Consider the following 5,962-nt stretch of genomic DNA (forward strand, 5'->3'; position numbering starts at 1 on the left):
CAAGATAGAAAACCACTGCTCAGAATTCAGGATGTTTCCCATTAAATATATTGAAGGAAATGAAAACTGAGACAGAAGTTGATTTGTGGCATTCCTCCAAAAGTGTACCTTTCATTAAATATCTGGAGAAGAAAGGATCAATTTCACTGGGACATAAAAAAATGTATCTACTATTAGACTATCAAATAGTTGCAGATCTGAAACAATGGCAAGAGGCAAACATTTCCTGGCTTCATAACAAAGGTTAAGATAGATGTAGTACCAGAGTTTCTGTTTCTCTTTGGAATGCTGTCTTTTGTATGTAGCTGTATATTTCTATGGAAATATGAAAATATGACAAAGCTGAGATGATCTGGCAAGGCCATTCTTCAACAAGGGCATGCAAACAACAACAATGAGAAAATGAAGGTGAATTGGATGTTCTTTTTGACATCTGTAGTATATAGTAAGCTTTTTTTCTTGCTGTTTGAAACTGGAACAACAGGGAATCCAAATGATCAACAATGGTTTACTAGCAAATACAGTGAGGTAAACATACATTTATCTCCTCTTCCATGGATTGTTTTAAAGACAGACTATTAAAGGCTAAAACAAAACCAATTTTTCAGGCAACACTGTGACCTGGGTTCAGCTTAATCAGGTTTCTTGATCTTTGCTCATAAATCCATGGCACTATGTGGTCTGGCTGGGTGTACAGACACATCCATGTTATAAATATCTTCAGGTCACACGTTTGTAACAGAACGTGGGACAAACATTCCACTAGGGATTTCCTTAACGCATTTTCCATACATTTGAGGAAATGATTAGCATAAAAAATGCTTCTCAGATCTTTGCATGGTGACCAACAGAAGCTTTATTAAGGAGAAAATAAAATGAGGAGGGAGAAAATAGTAAGGGCTCATTGGAAATTTAATGGTCCACATTCAGGTGTACAATTAGCAAAGATCCACTGACAAGGAAAAAGGGAGGGTGGTGATTTTTCGAAGATTCCTTCTTTCCCAGATATCTGCAAATCTGATCCAGAGGAATGGGGACCCCCTCCCCCCAAAAAAAAGCAGCATAGGAAGCAGTATGTGGGACTCCAAGAGGATAGGGAAATGGACAAAAATTATTGCCTCTTCCATTCTTACAATGGAGGTTTCCTTTTAATTTCTGTCTTTTCCCTGATTGGAAGGGGTGATTCCATTCACAGAACAGTAAATCTGGATCCAACTAAGTATTAGCAATGCTGCACTGGGATCTTATGGACTGAATGGGGATTGGACCTCATGGATGTGCCCAAAATGCCCCATTCTGCCTCATCCTCTTCTTCATCCCATTCTGCTTGGACTGGAAACCACCACTGCAATGGTATGAGGTATACAATACCAGCAAAGATAACAAATGTTGTTATGTGCCTTCAAGTTGTTTCCGACTTATGGTGACCCTAAGGTAGTGCTATCATGGAATTGTTTGGCAGGATTGCTTCAGAGAGTTTGCCATGGTCTTTCTCTGAGGCTGAGACTTGCCCAATATCACCCATTAGGTTTCCACAGCAGAGTGGGGATTTAAACTCTGGTATCCAGATTCATGGTCCAATGCTCAAATCACTACACCATGCTCCCATAAGATTTTTTAAAAAATAATATGAAATCATTTCTCATAATTTTGTTTCTGGAGAGGCTGAACAAAACTGACAATGTATCTGTCTGCTGTTAGCTGCTAATACTTAACATGGTTGGCAAGTCATAAAATCTAAATAGTACTGAGACTTGTTATAAGAAAAAGGGGTGAAATAGACTGCCCTGAAGGGGTAGCTTGAAGCTGCCCCTGAGAGAGCCAGGTTGGGGCCATGGCAACCACATGCCACAGCCCCAATCCAGCTTTTTGCTAGGCCAAAAAGAAGCGGCAAAATGCCACTCATTTTTGAACAGACAAAAAGCCGGCTTTCCCTGCCCCACTGCAGCTTTATGGCACTCCTGTTGCATGTGGCATGTAAACACTGTGCCACTGGAGTTTCCTTAAGCTGGCTGCCATGCAGGCAGCCAGGTGGCATGAAGCCAGTTTCCAGTGATCTTGGGAGTGTGCGTCATGCATTCGCCATGGGCCCAAGCTGTCTGAAAGCTGGCTTTTCATTCTGGTCTTCACTGCCCATGGTTGGGTATAATATCATTCCCTCTCACCACTTGGTGTTCATACAGGTTGAGTATCTTTTATCAGAAATGCTTGTGAATAGAAGTGTTCTGTATTTTGATTTTTGAATTTTTTGGGGGGATTTTGGAATATGTGCAAATGCACAATACACAACACAAGCAGCATACTAAATATTGCATTTGTGAGGCTGAAGAGAGATGCAGCTGGAGAGAGACTGAGGATCTGTGAAATGGTGGGGATCCTAACATGGTGCTTGGCACAAATCCATAACTCTCACCATTTCACAGATCCTCACATCTATCTCCAGCCTCATGTCTTCTTCATTCACTACTTGTGTATGAGATGCAGCCACTTACTCACAAACCATAAGGCTGTGAGTTCAATACTAGCAAAAGGGCTGAAGCTTGACTCAGGCTTGCATTCTTCCAAGGTTACTAAAATGAGTACTCAGATTGTTGGGGGCAATTAGCTTACACTTTGTAAACTGGTTAGGGAGCGCTTAAGTGCACTGATAAGTGGTATAGAAATGTACTTGCTATTGCTATTAAAAAGCATATGAATTTGCACCATCTAGAGTCTAAAGTAGAAACACCCAAGTACAATTTCACCTAATGCAGCGGATGGTAGAAATAAGCCTTTTGTTCAATATGAGTCTATTGAGAGGTATAACACCTTCTAGTACTTGCAACTTTTATTAATGGTCCCTTTTCAATAAAAAATCTCCGCCCTTCTTTCTCCTAAGATTTTTTTTAAATAAAAAACTGCACTGAAAGAAAACTGTTACAACATAACTATAGGCTATTTAATCATGAGGAATGAAATTCTGCCCCTTTCTTAGCAATGATCACCAATTTCCCAGGTTTTCTTCCAGTGGCACACGTTATATTTTTAATCCATTTTAGTACAATTAACCTACTGGCCACATCGCCTGTCCTTAGAAAGACATTTCTCAATTGTGCTGTCTCAGACACTACAATAGTTCACTAAGGTTACACTGAAGAATAATTGTTATCAAAGAAATTGCTACAAAGCAAGATTACATTATTGCAGCTGTAGGCAAACGTGGAGTCTGAAATCACCCGCATACTAGATTAAAAATAAACCCAAAGCTCCAATTCATGTTGCAGCCATATTTCAGAGAGAAGTCTGTGAGCTGTCTAGCCAAATGTAAGGTAATTTCACACTCTGAGTGTATTCAAGTGCTTTTTAAATATGCACATTTTTAGTGTTTAAAAATGTATGCAATACAGACTACTTTTGTGATCATGCTGCTCTTTGAATAAATATCAGACTTCCCAGCAAATCCAGTTTGTACAATATTTTAAAATGCTATCTCTAGTGATATATGTTAATGCCCAAGAAATTTTGCTAGTAGTACCAAAATTTGTGCTTCTTCTTTCAGTATTCTTCAGATTTTCTCCCACTCCTTACTGGATAGCAGTGGTGTCACAGACTCTGGGACAGAAGTTGTAGCAATGGATCTCTCTAGGGGAATTTTCAATAAGCTCAATTAATTACCGGGTTGTGCTACAAGCAACCCTTTGGAGTCATTCCCATGTGTATACCATGGGAAAGGAAATGTAAGGAATCTCACAGAGGCAGGATTCTCTAAATGAATAGTATCTTTTATTAAAGGGGAACTCATACAGTCAGCACTTTCACTTACACACATATGAGAACTAAGGAAATCAGGAGTTAGCATTGGAATAGTTAGAGGCTGAATTAATGGCTATACTCACACAAGACGAGGCTTGGCTCCATCTTCCAATTGGTTTGTATGGCATGGGACATTGCCGTTCTGGTGAGCGGTGGGAAACAGACATATCAGAACTAGTCAGAATTAACAGTAACAGAGTGTCTCCATGCATTCTACTTAGCCTGGTAACAATAGAGTTCAGAGATCTTTTATAAGCCAAAAACTGGCCTGAGGGAAAGGTATTTATCCAACATCAAAGGGAACCAAATCTATATGAGGGAGGATCACTCGATCTGTCAGTTCTGGGGTGAGAATGAAGTTGTAAATTAGCCTTATCTGGCTTGTCCAGCAGAGCATCCTGCTTGTAAATCACCTATCTTCTTGTCTGTGAAGTGTGAATGTCTCTTCATTTGCAACTTGATGTGTTTTTGGGTCCAATGAGTATGATACTCTGTCTTTAGGATTAAGGTGATTCCCAGTCCAAAGTCCATTTGGGGCCATGGAAGAGAATTACACCTCAAAATTGGAAGATTTCAGTGAGAGTAACAAAGTCTTGGGTCCCAGCGAGCTGAATGCAACAGTAGAGGACCTAAACTAAGAAAGCTTAGTTATCATATTTTGAAGGAAGAGGAATAATTTTGCCATCTAGAGAACTCTGACCCTCAAAGAACATTAAATTTGGAGCAGGACAGTACCTTAGTGGACAAGGGAACTGGCCTAAATATCTTTTAAGCACAAGATCTCATCTGACCTTAGAAACTAAGCAGGGTCAGGCCTGGTTAATACTTTGATGGGAGACCACCAAGGATTACATGTGTTGTAGGTTATGTTTCAGGACAAGGCAATGGCAAACCAACTGATATTCTTTGCCTAAGAAAACTCAATACAATTCATGGAATCACAGGTATTGGTAACTTGAAGGTGCACACCTGAAGATTTTGCTTTAGTGAAATTGGGTAGCAAGACCAATCTTTTCCATTTATGCACACAGTGAATAGTTTCTTCACTAGTACTGGATTTCCAAAATGACACTAAGTGCTAATGAGAGTGAGCTGAAAACACTAAGCAGAGTTTGATTGAAAAACTTAATTAACGCTTTTTTGTGATTCTCCATTAAGAATGTATACAACTCCCTTGAAAAATGTCATTTTGTTTTTCTAAAAATTTGTCAGATATTTCCTTTGGACATGAATATTCAGCTTGAAAAGTTGCTTCAGGCAACAAAATTAATAGCAGCTCTAAATATTTCTAAGGGAAACCTGATTATCTCTTTCAATCTGTCAGAAATATTTAACACAGATATTCCATATAGAATATTTAACACAGATATTCCATACAGAATGACATTTTTGTGCTAGTAAAGACTGATGTGTTAAAAGTCAGCATAGTATAATGACTTGAATGTTGGACTCAGACCCTGAGAGACTAGGCTTCAAATCCCTGCTCAGGTATGGATTCCCATTGGTGACCTTGGGTAATTCAAACTCTCACAGCCCCAGAAAAAGTCAGTGATAAAATTTCTCTGAATATATCTTACCAAGCAAACTGTAGAATAGGGTGCCATAAGTCGGAGTCAATTTGTAGGCCCATAAAAATAACAAATAAAGACTGGTACTTTTTTCCATTGAATTTTGAGCAACATGCAAAGTTTAACTTAACGTTTCATTTCATGTATTATAATGTTTATCTCATGATCTATATTAAAAGATATCAAATACAATGTAAGTATTGGTATTTGGAAGTAATGTGTTAGAAGGAACAATGTTAACATGTGACGTATTACCTTTAAGGATAAAGTTGAGATGTTCGTAGAACGGCTTCTCTATAAAAACAACATAATAAATGGTAAAATGCCATTTCAGTGTAATTAATGTTCACTTACCATTTCTAACATGTTTCTTGGGATTATAGAATTTGGGGCATTTTTTAAAAATTTGAAAGTGTCTTTATGAACCAAGTTATCAGTAAGGAAATTTTTAAAAAATGCAAAAATAACAACAAAAGTTACTTCATTCTTCTATCAAAAAAGGAAAAGAAAAAGTTACAAGTAATGAATTACAATGCCACAGTGCCACAATACTGGGGCCATTAAGAAGAAAATTTATTTTAATAATGTAGAGAAAAATAATG

General features: G+C 38.1%; 1 long non-coding RNA gene across 1 annotated transcript; it reads right to left on the reverse strand.

The window, feature by feature from the left end:
- Positions 1-3,532: 3,532 nt before the first annotated feature.
- LOC149318821 (uncharacterized) lies at positions 3,533-5,656 on the reverse strand. The gene is made up of 3 exons (XR_016279827.1): positions 5,616-5,656; positions 3,876-3,934; positions 3,533-3,621 (listed from the first exon to the last, which is right to left on the reverse strand). It is a non-coding gene; the product is annotated as an uncharacterized LOC149318821 (long non-coding RNA).
- Positions 5,657-5,962: the final 306 nt, after the last annotated feature.

This window comes from Sceloporus occidentalis, unplaced genomic scaffold (genome assembly GCF_023333645.1).
Source record: "Sceloporus occidentalis isolate IW3139 unplaced genomic scaffold, rSceOcc1.0.p SCAF_2, whole genome shotgun sequence".
Taxonomy (NCBI): Eukaryota; Metazoa; Chordata; class Lepidosauria; order Squamata; family Phrynosomatidae; genus Sceloporus; species Sceloporus occidentalis.